Source organism: Scardinius erythrophthalmus (assembly GCF_964197995.2).
Source record: "Scardinius erythrophthalmus genome assembly, chromosome: 2".
NCBI classification, from domain to species: domain Eukaryota; kingdom Metazoa; phylum Chordata; class Actinopteri; order Cypriniformes; family Leuciscidae; genus Scardinius; species Scardinius erythrophthalmus.
Window position 1 is genome coordinate 30,816,163 of NC_138222.1, and position 17,335 is coordinate 30,833,497.

Here is a 17,335-nt window from a genome sequence, read left to right on the forward strand (position 1 = left end):
GTAAATTTAAGCATGGATTACAAATATTCAAATCATGAGCTTACTGTTCAAATAAACATTTCCAACAGGGAGAAAAGTTGCAAGGCATACACTTTCAACATAATTCCCTGTCTGGCATCGCCTGCCCCTCACTCCTAATAAAACAAAACCTCTCCAAAATTTCAGGAGAGAGCGGGAGGGGGGAGGGGGGGGAGAAACAAAACAAAGGAGTTAAAAGTTCGCCTTTTCATTTTTCGTCAGACTGAATAAACACCGCTGATGAAATCTGTAATGAATGTAATTGTAACCACCTATACAATTGCAATCTGCTGGGTAAGAAAGCGAGACAAAAAACGGAGGGAGAGAAATCACAGGCGCAGCACAGGCTTGGAAAGTGGAACAGATAGTTGAGTTTATATTTGAAAAAAAAAAAAAAAAAAAGGAGCGAGAGAATCAAATGGCTTAGGCTGGTCAGCTGCTTGCCACATGGTAGAACTAACAAGAACTGAAGTCACAATGATTTCAGCCTGGCTTGAATGTCCTTCCTCCCCTCTCTTACATTCTTTCTCCCTCATCCACTCTCCCCAAAACAGTGGGACCAGGACGCTTCTCGCAACTTTAACCTTGACCTGGACGCTGGATATCCCATCTCTCGTTTCTCTTCTTCCGCCGAGAGAAGGAAAGAGAAAAGCGAAGGTCTTTTTGTGATGACAGCCGGTACTACCCCAGGATTAGAATAGCCCCTATCATTCCAAAGCAAGAGTGCCATATTAAAGTCTTCCACATTTGCAAAATTGCAAACAGATGCAACTCAAGTACCTGCAAATAATCTGCCAAGACCAATTTCAAAAGGGAGATTTCCAAATATGTGGAAGTCATTAGGACGCGCATTATTTTTGCGATGAGCAGGAGGCTGGAGCCGGTCTAGAGGCAGATGGGTGCTGCTTTTATTTAGCCAGAAAAAAGGCCTACGTGTTGTTCCACCATAAATATAACGCCAACAAAACAATTATACCCCAAATATCGATGATACAAAAACAACAAAAGAACGTACGATTTCCTTTTATCGTTGCCGACCACAATCTTTCATCTTCCTCTTCCCTTCTTCATGTTTCGCTATTCACTTCTGATAGCACGAGACTCAAAGAGATCTAACGGTGATGTAAAAAGAAAATATTAAAAGGTAAAACGTTTCAGATATCTGATTTCCAACTGCTGTTGTTTTCTTTTCTACCTGCTCTTTAAGAAACCATATCTGAAGTAATCAGTTCCTCTTGTTGACTCTCTCTATATCTAGTTTTATGTATCAGTCTTTTCTGTGTTCTACAAATAGGGTTTTACCTCTGCATGCCTATACCGCATTCTCTAATTAAACATGATTTTACCGCCATGTACTGCGACAGACTGCATTAGGATGTGTGTTGAATAGCCTCTCTGCTCCGTTCTGCATGGGACATCCCATTCACATGCATGTTATTCTCCGTTTTCCTTTTTCTCACAGCAAATAAACAAATATTTAGATGGAATAAAATTTTTTGATTAACTGATCAATTTAATGTTTTTGTTAGGCTATTACTCATTTTAGCCTCTTGAAAATGTTCAAAATCAGCCCTGTAAAATTCATTAGAATTGTAACAGCAGGAAATATTTTAGGCTTTCCACCCAAAACTAGTGAGTGTGTGAGCACCTGTGTGCATGTGCTTTGGGTCTGAAAGTAATTGAGAAATCGAGACTGAATGTTAAAATGCTCACCAAAAAATTTAAAATTCTATAATTTACTCACCCTTATGTTGTTCCTTTCTTTGGGATAACATAAAATATATTTTGAAGAATTGAGTCCAAAAATATTGGATCCTACTGACTTCGTATATAGTCAGGAAGTCTCTTATACTTGCCATGGCTGCATTTATTTGATCAAAAACAGTAATATTATGAAATATAATAACAATTTAAAATAACATTTTCTATTTTAAAATGTAATATATTCCTGTGATGTCAAAGCTAAATGTCCAGCATCATATCTGTCTTCAGTGTCACATGATCCTTAAGAAATCATTGTAATAGGCTATGCTGATTTGCTGCTCAAGAGATACTTATCAATGTGGAAAAAAGTTGTGCTGCTTAATATTTTTATGAAAACCATGACATTTTTTTCCAAGTTTCTTTAATGAATAGAAAGTTCAAAAGAACATCATTTATTTCAAATAGAAAAAAATATAATTTTCTTTCTTTCAAAATAATAATAATAAAAATTGTACTAACTAAAACGTTTGATCTGTATATATCAAGACATTCTTCAAAATATTTTCTTTTGTGTTCCAGATTTGGAACGGCATGAGGGTGAGTAAATGATGAAAGAACTTTGATTTTGGGGAGAACTGTCCCTTTAAGTGGTGACAAATTGAAGAATGCAAAATTTAGTTTTTTATCCCCCTCGTTCTCTTTGCGCCGTCCATATTCGTTTTCTGTCTCAATGTGGCTGGCAAAAAAGAAATTTCTATAATTGAGCAGTACAGAACATGTGCCCTCCCCGCTCCAAGATGACAGATGGATTATAAAAACTTCAAAGGCGAGCATTTGGAGCACCAAGGGAGAGATGGTAGGTATTTGAACTATCATTCTTTACCCAGGAGACAATGGCTGCCTGACATGCCGTATATATCAAGAAATAGTGCAACCACATAGACATAATCTCCCTCTCTCTCTCTCTCTCTGCGATACATTAAACATCCTGTTATGAGTAACTTTCAGTCAGGCACAAAAAGGCTAAGGAGGGTTTGTAAGATTAAAAACAGTTCACAGCACACACACTATTCGGAAGACCTTCGCAACTGCTATATAATGTGACATACACAGGCATAAACAGCAAATTAACTTGTCATCCACAGCGAGAAGTCACTGAATGTTGTATTAGTTTTAGAGTCTATTTAATGAAACGCTACACTCATGAAGGCTATAGCTAGAGGAGCATTTGCCCCCCTGAATGAATCCAGCAGCCAGTGAAAGAGAGGTAGTGCTATCCGTTTCTCTCATCCTCTGCCGTGCTTTAGATATGGTTGTGATCTATTAAAAAAACATGGCCATCTGTCCAACTTCCTTCAGCACAGAGGCAGCCTATGGGCAAACTACTTTTAATAATATAGAGACAAGATGTGGGAATGCCACCATGCATACCTAATGAGAATATCTAGATCCCCTGCCGCAAATCACTATACTGATTCTTATCCAAATCTGCCCCGATGTGAACTTACTTGCTTTTGTTTCTGGTCAAAAACACACACACACACACACACACACACACACACACACACACACACACTTGCAATAGAACACAATCTCATTTGTTCAGTGACTCAACTCTCAGCTTTAAGGATTCGTCTGTAGATTTTAACAGTATAAGTGAATTCTCAGTTGTTTTCTTAAGATTTTACTGTGCTTCCTTCCAGTTAATTGAGACACTCTTTTTATGAGACACTTTGCTTAAAAATAAAATAAAATAAAATAAAATAAATTTAAAGTAGCATTGTACATGGACACAAATATGGAACTCAATGTAAATCACACAAAAAAGCAATCAAAACTGAAAAGTCAGCATACACAAATGTTTGATAAAGCATTCCTGAAATCTAGGCCCACTGAAGCAATCACACATATTCATCCTTGATTTATAAAGCTGGTTGACGTTAAGCCCTCGAGGTTGTGCTAAGAGGGCCTCCCTTTGACCTTTAGGATAACCCCAGTTTGTTTGCGTTTCTGTATGAATGCGTGTGGCGTCTGCAGTGGAGCATGTAGTAACGCTTTTCTCCGACTGGTCACCTTTTCAATGTCCATCAGGATTTCCTCACTAATCCCAATGGATCATCCTATCAGTGCTTAAAGCATGTTTATGTGTAATGGAATCCATCTTTCTCGATTCATCCCACTCCCGCTGCTTCTCCTTCTGCTTTCTTTCCAATTTTTGATCCATTTTCCTTAGGCCTGTTATCCAGTTTTGAGAGCAGAGTGGTCAATAAAATTGAAATATATGTGATTATACACATTTTTTAAATATAAATATATATGTGAAAGAATATATATATATATATATATATATATATATATATAAACTAATATAGAATTTTATATTAATAAATATGTTATAGAAATATAGAAATAATTATTATAGAAAAAATATAGAAATACAAACATGTTCAAAAATTTTAAATCGTTATGATTTTTTTTTTTTTTAAAGAAGTCTCTTATGCTCATCAAGGCTGCATTTGTTTAATTAAAAAAACAGTAAATACAGTAATATTGTGAAATAGTATTACAATTTAATACAATTGTTCAGTCTTCAGTGACAAATGGTCCTTCAGAAATAATTCTAATAGGATGATTTGCTGCTCATTTCTTATTATTAATCATTTTAAAACAGTTGCGCTGCTTAATATTTTTCTTTGATTAATAAAAAGTAAAAAAGAACAGCATATATTTGAAATCATAATAACTATGTACATGTCCTAACTACCACTTATGATCAGTTGAATGCGTTCTTGCTAAATGAAAGTGTTAATGTCTTTATATATAATATTTTTAAATATATATTTCAACTGACACCATCGAGAACTAACGCTACTGATAATAAGCCAAGCTGCCACACGTATCATCAGATTGTTCCAAATTTGATCCCATTTGCCCCATTATGATCCCAAAATGGCAAATATCTGCCAACATATCTGTCATTCACTGGCTGTGATAAACTAATATTTGTCCAGTGCACTTTCACATATAGATTTGTTTTTTGTTAAACCCATGTATCTACCATAAATGCTGCTATAGTGAGTTTTGCAACACTTCCTCTCCAAAAGCAAGAATCCCTGTGCAATCTTTTACCTTTAGCTTCCCAGCTCCTCTCAAACACCTGCTCTATTCCTCCACACAGTCCCACGATGCTCTCTTCTCTCCAGCTATTTCTCACTCTTCCTAGACTGCGTCCGAAATCGGATACTCTCTTGAGTAGGTACTTATTTTGAATATGTAATTACTTTAGGACCGCTAAAAAAGTATGTTCTAAATAGTGTCTGTAGAAGGAATATAATCCGGACGTACCACATTTGGCATGCTGTCATTATCATATGACCTACCAGCTTATGTCGCTTCACTGCCATTCATAAATCCTATCCCGTGGCCTCATGGGATAGTAAAGTGTCCATCGCATGCAAACTTCAGAATCTTGCCGGTAGTAGTAGGTCATCCGGTTACTTTTTGTCTACTCTTTTATGAGTACTGTGAATTTGGACATACTTCTTTTGTCACATACTGTTTTTCACCTACTATATAGTAGGGAAGTATGCGATTTCGAATGCAGCCCTAGGCTTGGAGGTGTGGAGTACCTCCCCCTTGCTCATAACTAACTCACTACATTGATTAAAAGCGCATTTGGACGGTAGAGAAAGAACCAGACCCGGCCTCCATAATTAAGATCAGTTCCGAGATTACTCATGACAACAAAAGTGTGGAAAGCGGGGATCCTGCGGCCAGGGCGAGAGGATGAAACAGAGGAGCATGGGACGGGGCAGACCCCTCATGAGCCTTGATCAAACATCCAGTCGAGGGGAGACGGACCCCCGCGGCTCCCACCTCACAAGTGCAACATGAATGAATCCTGCTCCACATATCAAGCCGACACATAAGTAGGAGATATATTCGGTGCAGAGCGGCAGACGGCATTTCACACATGTACACACACGGCAATTTCACAATAAATCCCAAATTAGAGAGAAAGAAATAACAAAGTCCTCCGAAATAAAGGCGCTAACACACAGACACATAGCACGGGAGGCAAACAAACATTTTCGTATGCAATAACGCAAATACACACACTCCATTTTGGAGTAACAATGCTGCAGGTGCTGTTCAAGTCTAATGAAGACAAATAAACGTGCGAGAGTGCCTAGAAGTCACATAATAACAAATAAAGATCAATACTTCTCAGAGGAGAATTATTAGCCAGCTTTGTGAGTTTTAGCCAAAAGCCTCTGGGTGTGATTTGTTCTGTCTCACTCATAACTTCCCTTTTTCACAGCAGACACAGAAACCCCACATCACATTTCTCTTTCTCTCTTTCTCTCGTGCGCGCTCTCTGTTACGGCTGTGGTTAGGGCGCTCACTGAGGCGTTGCGAGTTAAGTGGCCTGCCCAGAGGGAGCGTGGAGCTACGCCGTGGCCCACCTGGGCCTTGATCCCGAGACCCCCTGCGGTCAGAGGTCCATCTCCTTAACTGTTCCTCGGCAATGCTTCGCATTACCCCGGCCGTCCTCAGCCTCCAAACCCAGCGCGGGAGGCCATTAATATAATCACAGGGATGTAGTGTGCGCCGGAGAGCCCTGAGGCTACAGCAATCAGCAGGGCTGAGTGAGGGCTAAGAGAGACTGAGGGGAAAGAGAGAGAGAGAGAGAGAGAGAGGAAGAAAAATATATAAACCGAGGGGAAAATCTCACATAGCTTCCCCGTTTGGCTCGTGCAGAAACGGGATTGCGTCGGATCATCATTCCTGGAGACGCGGGATGAGAGGGGGGCTGAGGTTTGCACTTTAAAGGGGACCTCCCAAGACGGAGAGAGATCGGGGGAGGGGGGGGGATCATGAATCTTCTCTGCCCAACCTTAAGCCTCTCTAGTTAGTTGATCTAACGATGACTGGTCACAGTACCATCATCATGCAAATTTAAACAGAGATGATCTTTTAGCCGCCTGATGAGGGGGCCACACATACAGGAAAAGTGTTAATGATCAACACCAGACCACAGGCCCCTTCCTCTGTGCAAATCACGTCATCGCTGGCTCAACTTGTTATGAAAGTCGCTCTCGCTCTGAAAAAAGCCGATATCCATAATGTTCTGATTAGCGTCGTGAAATTAATTAATCCTTAAGCATCTTAGCGAAATCCAACCCACAATTACATGTAAAAAATCTAAACTATAAATATCGTGTTTATATTTAAAAAAGCACATCGAAACTGAATTGACACCATTTATGTGAAATACACATGCTTTCAAACGCAAGCAGGAAACAAAATGAGGTGTCAAAGTCCATTTGGTTCTCCCAAGAAATGTCTAGACACAGAACATGTGCTGTAAACGTACACTTCCAATACAGTTCTGAATTTTTTAACTTGAATTTCCCTACAATAACGTAAACAGGTTCAATCTTGTACCAGTTCTCTTGACCTCGGAAAGTTAAAAAGGATGTTGGCGGTCGATCTGACACAATGAAGTCGTGCGTAAAAACTTCCAGAAGTGTAACTGAACTCTAAGCTGTCCTTTCTGAACATGCCTTCCATTCTTTTCCAGCCTCCAGTCATGTGGGTTTGGAGTGGATTGGATCGTCCACATTACCACAGGCTGATCTATACTGACAGCCTTATTTACAAAAACGTGGGGAAAAGTAACAAGGCAAGTTACCCCACACTCTCTCCTTCACTCACTTAACTTAGCTTTCTCCCAATTACAACGATTGGCACAGACGCCATAACAAAAGAGATGAAACGGGCAACTTAAGAGACAGACAACAACACTTCGTGATCAAGACTGAAAAAAGGAAGCAGGCGAGAGAACAAAAACAATAACAGACAAGAAAGGGGGAGAGGGAAAAGAAGCTGATTTGTGAAAATCGGCGGAGATTGTGGGAGAAGTGTTATGGGTAAGCGTCAGCAGGAGGGGAGAAACACATCTTAAGACTTAAAAGGTGTGTAAAGTAAGCTGAGCATCGGGGGAATTCTCTCTGAGAGCCCCTTTAAAATTCACCTCTGTATTAAGGCAGATAAATACAGGCAAATTCCCCAAAGTAAATACTGTTTAACTCTCACCTTCAGCAAGAGTTACTTAAAGTGCTTCTCACAGGACTGACAGCCCTCTACAAACAAAGCAACCAGGTGGCTGATAGCAAATGTGTATGTGTGTGTACAGGATTTAAACAATGCAATTATTCCCATACAAAAGTTAGTCAACCCTCCACCACAAGCACTGCAATAATACACAAATTAATCCTTTTATGATCTTACAATGTTCAATTTCAATGACAAAAATGAAAATGAAAAAAAACAAAAACAAAAAAAACCTGTGTGTGACTTCCAAATAAATACATAATAATAAAACAATTAAACTTAAAGACAAAATAAATAAATAAATAATTATTATTTAGATACATTTTATAATGATAAACCCAATTTGTCATCGATTCAAAGTGTGATATTCTCTTTTAATTTAAAAAATGTTGACCCATTGAAATTGGACCTGTCCTCAGCCTTGGCCCAGAGTGACAGAAATGAGCAGAACTAGGTATATACTTCATATTTATTCTGAAGGGGAAAAAAATGTAGGCAGGTATGTGTACTCTTATGACACTGCGGGTCTGAAGATGTGGCATTGCTGGTGTGGCTAGAGGGGTGTGGGGCGGACGGTCACAGAGGGCCATGTGTTCAAAGCTTGGAACGCTCATTAGCATTCGGACCTATTTATTTACTTTAAGATCGCAAGAAAAACAGTAAAACTCTATTAGAGATTTTGGAGGAGATCTCGGTTGCATGGTGTTTAAAGTCGCTCAATATTTGCAAAAGAGCCTTTCGAGTGAAAGATGCATTCATATTTAGAAATATAAAATTTAAAATGGCAAACAAAACACTGAGGAAAATAACTAATAATAATAACGCTCAGTGTCATGGATTTCATCTACAACCGTTCATTTAAAAAAATTGCACTTTAAATAACAATAATATCATTGAATTGTTTAAAGTATATTAATTCTATTCTACAGAATCAAACTCTAATATTAAGGTCAGATATTGAACGATATGGCCCTGATGTGACCATGATTCAGTTCAAAGTAGCAGGACAGACGTGCAGAGGCATTAAAGAGCTTTGCAAACAGGCGGTCATGTCCCTGACTGATATCAAGCGGCAGTTATCAGCACTGCCACACACAGATCTCTCACAGCCTGTTCAAGAGCACAGCACAGATATGTTAAATACATCACCCTCTCTCTCTCTTTCAACATCTCTATCTTTCTCTCTCTCTCGCTCGCTCTCTTTGCTAGTGCCAGTGCTTCCCTCTTTCCCCTCCATATGCCATCTCTCTCTCTCTCTCTCTCTCTCTCTCTCTCTCTCTCACTGGTTAGGAGCTGCTAATTCACAGGGTCTGATCTGTCTGTAAGGCTGGAGACGCCAATGCTATCATTATCAGCCAATTCAGCCAGCCGTTAAATGGAGGAATCAGGAGACATTTGCTCTCCTCCACTATCGCAATGACATCATTACCGGGAGAATCAACAGCACAAGCACTCTGACCGTGTGTTAGTGTGACTCTGCAAGTGTGTGCGTGAGCGTCTGTGTGAGTGTGGTGTGTGTAAAACATAAAAGGGTCGTATTCAGGGGGAAATTAGGGGGGGGAGTAAAAATAACATGAGCCTACCTGTGAGATACCAAGGACCGGGACACACTGTCAGCTGAAAGTTCCTAAGTGCAGAGCGTGGAGAGATATAAAAAAAAAAAAAGAGGGAGAGAGGGAGAAGGAAAAAGAGAGTAAGTGAAAGAGTCGTTTGCACATACAGGGTAAATGGCAGCTCGCCGCTAGCTGTGGCACTACTTTTTTTTTTTTCTCCACACCCTCCCTCCCTCTTTTTCTGTCTCCTTTTGCCGCCCCTCTCCAACATTGCGCTAATAGCCACCTGTGAACCACGCAGCCATATGATCCACTCCCAGGCCTCTGGAGTGGAGTCACCTCTGTGTTTTTCGGCCCCCTCCTCCAATGATAAATCATCATCGTTTAGCTAATATCCGTTTTTAACCTCTCTCCCTGATTAACAACACTCTTCCCCCCTGGATACAAACCACTCCTGCTACAGTGCAGCTAAATAGCTCGCCTCTTTTCCTTTTTTTTTTTTTTTTTACCCCGCTCTCTTTTTCATATTCCTTTGCTCTCAGTTTTTCTTTCCTTCACTTTTTAAATTATAGGCCCTTCAAAGAAAGGACAAATAACATTTCATTAACCATGACTGTCACGTCTGTTCGAAAGGGTCACTATCAGCGTTTTAACCTTCAACTGCTCAAGAACAGGAAGAAAAGACACATGCATTTTAATTAACCAATAAAAACAATTCTAAGTCACAAATCAGCCAGAAACAGATGTTATGGATTATAGAGTGTCTGGAAACACATAAATATATCTGTGTAAAATCGTTGCGGTGATTATGCACACAAAGCTACAGAGATTAAAAACTAAGTTTTGAGCTTTTGATACGGCACCCCTAGTGGAGGGGGCGAAAGAGAAACTCAGTCCGCGCAGATCTGACTGGGAATTGTCAAAATATTTGCAGCAGAGGAATTCCAACATGCGAGCGGCTTGGGCTTCCCTACAAAGGACCCATCTTCCCTGAGTAACAAGTGGAGGGAACGAGTGCCGACAGAGAAACGAAAATCCCTCAGGCTAAAGAAATCCAGCTATTGTAGTAATAACCCCTGAGACCTGGCTGAGTATGTATAGCTTTCAGAGGTACTTCTCATCCTATTTGTAGCCCCGCCAGTGATGTATGTGTGCGTGCATGTCCTGGTAAGTGACGGGATGTACATAACGTAGGTCACTTCACTGCTCATGCGCTGCTTTAAACAGGCTCCTTTTTTTCCATGTTCTCTCTCGTTTTTGTATTATTTTTTTTTAGACAACTTCCCACCACAAATACTCGCTGGGGTTTGCCTATAATACTATAATGTATTTTTTCATCTCTCTCCTCATTTTTTTTCCCTTTTTTGTTCCACAAGGCAAGTTTCATTAAAGATCCAATTATGCAAATCAGGTCCTGAAGAGCCAGTTGAATATGCAGTATAATAGTGTACCGTAATAGTTCAACACAATATACTGCATCTGAGGCAGATTTACGAGGCAACATAACTGCTACGCCTCCGTCCTTTGGAGAAAACCTCTTGATCATAATTAAAGGTGCAGGGTCCCTCTTTACTTCTCAGTGGCGTCCATTTTAACCAGGCTGCCCTCCTGGGGGCTGCCATCCCTCACACTCGGGGTGGATGGTGCACCCGTTGGGGTCACGACCTGGAAACAGTTCAAGGGTAGGCGTTGTTAAACTCCCCCAATTATCTGGAGACATCTTGTAACAGAGATGCCCTACGCTCTAACGGCGGACCACCCAGCCATCAGAATTATCTGCCACTATTTTTGGTGCCTTTGCAGCACTGCAAATATTTACCACTATTTTAAGAGCTCGGATTAGAATGCAAAACAACATAATAGCATGTGCTTAAGGCCAGTGATTGACAGGAAGTCGCTTGTTTGTGCAAAGCCCCTGTCTACTGAGATGACATGGCTGTAATTTTGTGCATCTCACCAACTGAAAAGCCCGCCGTCATGTTAGACGGTGCCATATAGCACATGGGAATTGTTTGTTGGTTTGTAATAAAAAGTTAGCTTCATTTTTCAGCAATTATCCAAAAAAAAAAAAAAAAAAAAAAAGTTTGGGTGTGGACAGCTAAATAGGTGTCCCATTTCTGGAAAAGGAGTAAGGCCGTAGCCGAAGGCTGACCATGTCTCCCAAGGCTGTGTAAACCTGACCGATTCAACACTCTCCATAATGACCAAATGTCCCACAGCCTTTCTTTACTCTCTCTTTCTCTCTCTCTGAGATGTGTGAGAGAGTGTGAGCATGTGTGTGGTGTTGGAGGGCTGAATTTTGTCCACCCATTCCCTCTCCCCACAGGAGAGAATTATGAGAAAGGGGGGAAAATATTTAGAGGGATACAAAACATCTGCACACATCTGTTCGGCTCTGTCATCTGCGCATGGGCTAACTTTAACTGTAACGTATGCTTCCCTTCCAATGCTCGATATTCATTGCAGCGCCATTAGTCTATCTATATATTTTCCTCATGGAAAGTGCCCCAGGGTGGAGTAGAGCAAGGACCCTCTCTCTCTCTCTCTCTCTCTCTCTCTCTCTCTCTCTCTCTCTCTCTCTCTCTCGCTCCGTAGACAGACAGACGCTCCTTCTGGTGGCACCCTGGCATGAGGCAGTGGAGACAAGATCATCCGTCACCACCTCATCTGTCAGGGCACTCTTTATTCTTAGATCACACACTGACTGACGTCTGTGATTAGCCCGCTCAAAAACTTCCACTCCTCTACCCTCTCCCCTCTCTATCTCTCTCTGTCTGTTTCGAATGACTACGAAAAGCCTTAGAAATCATCACTCATTTATAAGTGACATGTGCATAACGAAATGTCCTTATTCCACTATAATTATTTGTTAAATACAAAAGTTGACATCTGTCAGTAACCGAACATTCCCATTTATATTACGTAAAGTGACATGCTGAACTGTGTCTTCGCCTGTACACAGGCGAATATTGAATGACAGGGAATTATGCGCTTAATCAATTGGAGAGGACAGGCATAGGAGTAATGTGAGGCACTCTTTTTCTAAATGTACTTTCAGAGGATAGTGATTGGTACTGAACCACACCCATAACATTATCCTGAAAATGTGGATGTTTGGAAATAATTTCAATTACAATATAATGGGAGGTGGGTGGGTGGGGGGGGGGATTCCAATTTATTCTACACTCTTAAAAATAAAGGTTCCAAAAAAGGAGTTCATTGAAGAACCATCAGTGAGCAGTACTTAAAATAACCTCTTTTTTTTTTCTCAGTGTAAATAATATTTTAATAAATCTTAAAGACCACAATAAAGAACTTTTGTACAATGGGAAGGTTACATTAATGTTAAAAGTTATTTATGGAACAATCAATGCCAATACAGAACCTTTATTTTTAAGAGTGTACTTTTTTTGAAAAAAGAAGTTAAAATAACCTTCCTAATCAAGGTCACTAACATTACTTTGTCAAGCCAACAGCATCACGTAAACGCCCCCCAACAAATAAACGTGACACTCCTGGCGTTTAGGGATTCTACTGCCACGATGGGAGAGGCCTGAGACTTCGGAACAGGAGAGGAAGGGAATGAGGGCGACGACGGGGTGGAGGAGCGAGGTCGGTGTCTCCACATCACATATCAATTAATACCTAAACGCCACGGCCTTGCCTGCCATACCGTCCCCCCTGAGTTGCCTGGCTAGGGCCCGGGCATCTGGAAGACAATTTCCTCCAATTAAAAGGAGCGGGGAGGCATTTAAGTGTGGAATGGCTGTTTGATCAAGTCTCCAAGGCTCAAGCACAGATCCAGCCGGCTAAGCTGGAGACTGACAGGCCTGGAGACAGAGAGAGAGAAAGAGAGAGAGGGCTCGTCTCTCCTGCCTGTTGGCACTGCCCTGGTGAGGTGCACTTCCACACACCGGGGTTTACTGGTGACGGCGGCGGCGAGCATGCAGACCTAGGGACACACTAACGCTCTCGAGCGCTGCCAAGTTCTGCCACACAACACACACTTTCCCTGCCGAATGAGTGCAAGACGCATATGTAAATGAGAGCGTACACACCAGGGAGGAGACATTTTGACAGGATTGGCTTGGTCTGTTTAGCCCCATCGAACTGCTATCAGTTGCACTGGCAGAGTGTATTCACAAGAGTCTTCATAACACCCTCTCTCTCACTGCATTTAAACGAGTTTGATATTTTTCCTCCCCCCCCCCCCCCAAAAAAAAAAAATTGTCTCATAGATGATCAATTCTAAGTGAGCATGATATACATTTTCAGCTGATAATGTATTTAAGAAGACCACAAAAAATAATAATTAATTAATAATAAATAAATAAAAAAAACAGCAGCAATAAGCAAAAATTGCACCATCAACACCTCTAAGACTGTGGGTATCCCGTGCTGCAGCTATTTTTATTATTTTGCTAATTAGTCAAGTATTTTTAAAACAACATGCATTATTTAGCATCAAACTCTAGAAACCATTTTTATATTAGCCTATAATGAAAAACAATTAAAGCTTGCTGTTAAATAAATCAAGCATTTCACTCAATACAATAACCTTAATTCGGATAGCCTATCAATTGTAAACACACACTATGCATGACTATTTTCTCTCTCTTTCTCACTGTCCACATTAATCCAGCTTACTGTTTATTGATTAATTTATTTTAATTCATAAAGGGGCTTACAAGGCTATATTTGTGGTCATGTTAATGCTGGCCTTTCAAATGAATTGTGTGGGATTCTGAAAAGAACGTGTGACTTGCCTACATCACAACGTCATTTCAAATCAGAAAAATGAAAAGAGCTGACAAAAATGTCTACGCCCAGACACTATTACAGACATAATATCCGTTAAACAATGACGGTACATCTGTGCCGCCTGCTATTTGTCCCTTTCCATGAACAATGAACCTGAGGAAAAAACAGTTATCTCATTTCAACATAATGAAAGATGCATACAAACTAAAAGTAGCTGACTGTGTGTGTGTGTGTGTGTGTGTGTGTGTGTGTGTGTGTGTGTGTGTGTGTGTGTGTGTGTGTGTGTGTGTGTGTTTAATATTCTTTTCCATAAGTAAAAGTTCTGGGTCATCTCATATAAAGTGACATGAGCAATCTGCACCTGGATCTGAAGGCATGAGACAGCAAATCAATTTTGCTAGATTTATAAAGACCTTTCATAAAGACTTAAGCACCTGAAGTGCACGCAATAGATGCTTGATGCAATGTGTCCTGTTACAATTCTGACCCTGGCAATGTTATAATTTGTGAAGTATCAAAATATGCGTAACACAATGAGCTGAATGATTTTATTGTGTGTCGAAACGCAGCTCACAATCATGCCAACATACTACATTTTATCTGTTCTTCAATTATTCCCGCACTCCCGCGCGCATTCCTATCCTAATCTCCAATTCATGCAACTTTCTTGTTCTTTTTTCCTCCGTAATACATCATTTCCCCAAGCGACAATATTCGCAACAGTCGTTCAAATCTCCATTTCCAGGGGAGATGTGCGTGTTTTTTTTTCCCGCAGATAAAAAGGTTTTTAAGTCTGATATGACATTTAGCCCTCAGTTGTTGAATGCCATCATAAGGCTTCTGTTCATAAGAGGTCGATCACAGCACAAAATGGCAGGTCTCACCGGCTCTTCCATCTCACAAGTTTTGACACATGGCATGCACCGGGTAACTTTGATCCTAATTCTCCAACCGATCTGTGTTCACTTCAGCTGAAATCCTAAACGCAAAACCCTTGGGGCTGAAGTGAGAAAGTTTGAGCAGAGATTTGAGGAAACTTTCTTACAGCTCCATATCTCTGCCTGGCCAGCACGAGCGAATCTGGTGCGCATCCCTGGAAAGCTTCTATCCACCTTACAGTAATAATGCACGATGTGCCTTTACACTTAATTAATAAAGTTATCCTTATAAGAGCCACATAGAAGATACAACAGCGTGTTTTTCCTTTGGAACAAGTTAATCTAAGCGCGTGCAATGGCTTCCAGCAACGCTTTCGATAAGAAGCCGTTTTATTATCCGGCGCGACAACGTTTTAGACAATTAACATTGCATGTATTTCAGTCAAATAGAGAAATATAATAACACACACATCATTAGCACAAACTGACTTTTAGAAAGCGAATCGAGCGAAAACCACCCGCGAATCCACAACTGATCTAACCACTTCTTACCTTTAAATTCATCCGGACGTCAAGACGCGTTGCGAAAGAATGTCTTCGTTAAATAATAAAGCATGTCCACATAATTGAGCTGATCATTTTCTTATACTGCTGATGGGGTTAAAGTATATAGTCTACACAAACACACACGCGCGCGTGCTTCGGACCTGTTATGATCGTCCTCTCGCGAATCCGTTTCCCAACTGTTCCTCGCGCATCCCGAGTGATGAAAAAGCGCCTTTGAGTTTAATCTCAATATAAACGCGTTCATTGATAGCGATCGGCCAGCATCACAAGACATTTCCCCTCATCTGTCCGTTCGGACTCCCCCTATCTGGACGGTGAAAAGCATTGTACCGTTAAAAAGGCACTCCATTGTCGTCCATTCACAGAGAGCGGAGAGAGTCTTGCGGCATTTGATGGGACTAAAAGCTTGAACCCTTGATAAAACAGCCCCGGTGCACGGAATATCATCCCGAGTCGTCTATTTTCCCCACGCGGAGAGACTCAAAAGCGAATTTCACTCCATCGGATCATCTTATTGACCTTGACTTCCCCGTGAACAATTATTAAAATCTGTCTATCCTCACTCACATTGTCAGTCCCGTTATTCAGACGAGGCGTAATTGGCTTTGATGCCTGTCGCCGTTTAAATAACACCGTGGATAAACACTAGCTACAAATAGCTACAATTGAAAAATAAATGTGCTTACCTTTTGGGGAAAGTATCTGAAGTCTTGTATCCTCGAGAAAAAGTCCAGTGAGATGAGCGGAGAGAGCGAGCATCAGTCAGTATAAGAGAGAAGTAATGAGTGATAAAATGACGCTCATCTGCACTGTAACCTTGTGGCGTATTTAATGTAAATAAGCCGGTTATGTTGCACACAATCACACACACATACACACACACACACACACACATACATGCACACAAACCGGCCAAGACGGGAAGCGCTTTTTTCCCACTCTTATATGCTAACGCGTCACACAGGAGCGCATATTTAAAACAAATGCACGAGAAAGCTTATCAGTTTGTAAATATGAGATGAAATTGCCACTCAGCGGGGCGCGCAGCCTAACCAACAACCTCCCTCTTCATCACAGAAAGAGGAAAAGGGGTCCAGACAGCGGTCGAGACACGCGCTCAGAGACGTGGGAGAAGGTCCTCTGAAAAGGTACTTCGGCGAGGACATGAAACTTTTTTTGGGGCTGAACTTCGGCGCTCAGGCCGATGTTGCTTTTGCGCGAGGACTGAGACGCAGAATAACGCAATTGTACATTCAGTGTCCCGGCAGTTGACAAAAAGCTACTGTTTCAATAAACTCTTTGTTGTGGGATTATATAATGATTATGTTGTAATTATGGGAGGCTTTGGTAATAATAATAATAGGCTAATATTAAAATAATATCCAATAGGAATGCGAGTACGCGTGACTTTGGAGAAAAGGACAAGGATGAGAGAATAGATGGATTGATTGATTGATTGATTGATTGATTGATTGATTATCGATCGTATATTATATTGATTATATTGATTCTGATATATATCGGGTAAATGAAAAGAATGAAGGGGGGAGCAGGTGCTTATAATAGCCTAATAATAAAAATAACAATAATAATAATAATAATAATAACAAAAAACTCCTTTAATTAACTTTACAGTTTCATTTTCCACGGAGCACATAATGTCGTGCACACATGGGGAAAAAAAGAAAGAAAAAAAATTCAACAACTATATATTAAAAGGCCTATAATAGGAATATA

General features: G+C 40.6%; 1 protein-coding gene across 4 annotated transcripts in view; it reads right to left on the minus strand.

Annotated features, from left to right (window-relative positions):
• znf536 (zinc finger protein 536) overlaps positions 1–16,701 on the minus strand; it is a 167,203-nt gene extending 150,502 nt beyond the window's left edge. For 3 of the 4 annotated variants that reach the window (XM_081393155.1, XM_081393151.1, XM_081393152.1), the window contains exons 1-2: positions 16,285–16,701; positions 9,423–9,466 (exon numbers count right to left, since the gene is read on the minus strand). The gene's annotated coding sequence lies outside the window, so the exon portion shown is untranslated. The remainder of the gene's footprint in view (positions 1–9,422; positions 9,467–16,284) is intronic. The other variant, XM_081393153.1, reaches the window with a different exon arrangement.
• Positions 16,702–17,335: the final 634 nt, after the last annotated feature.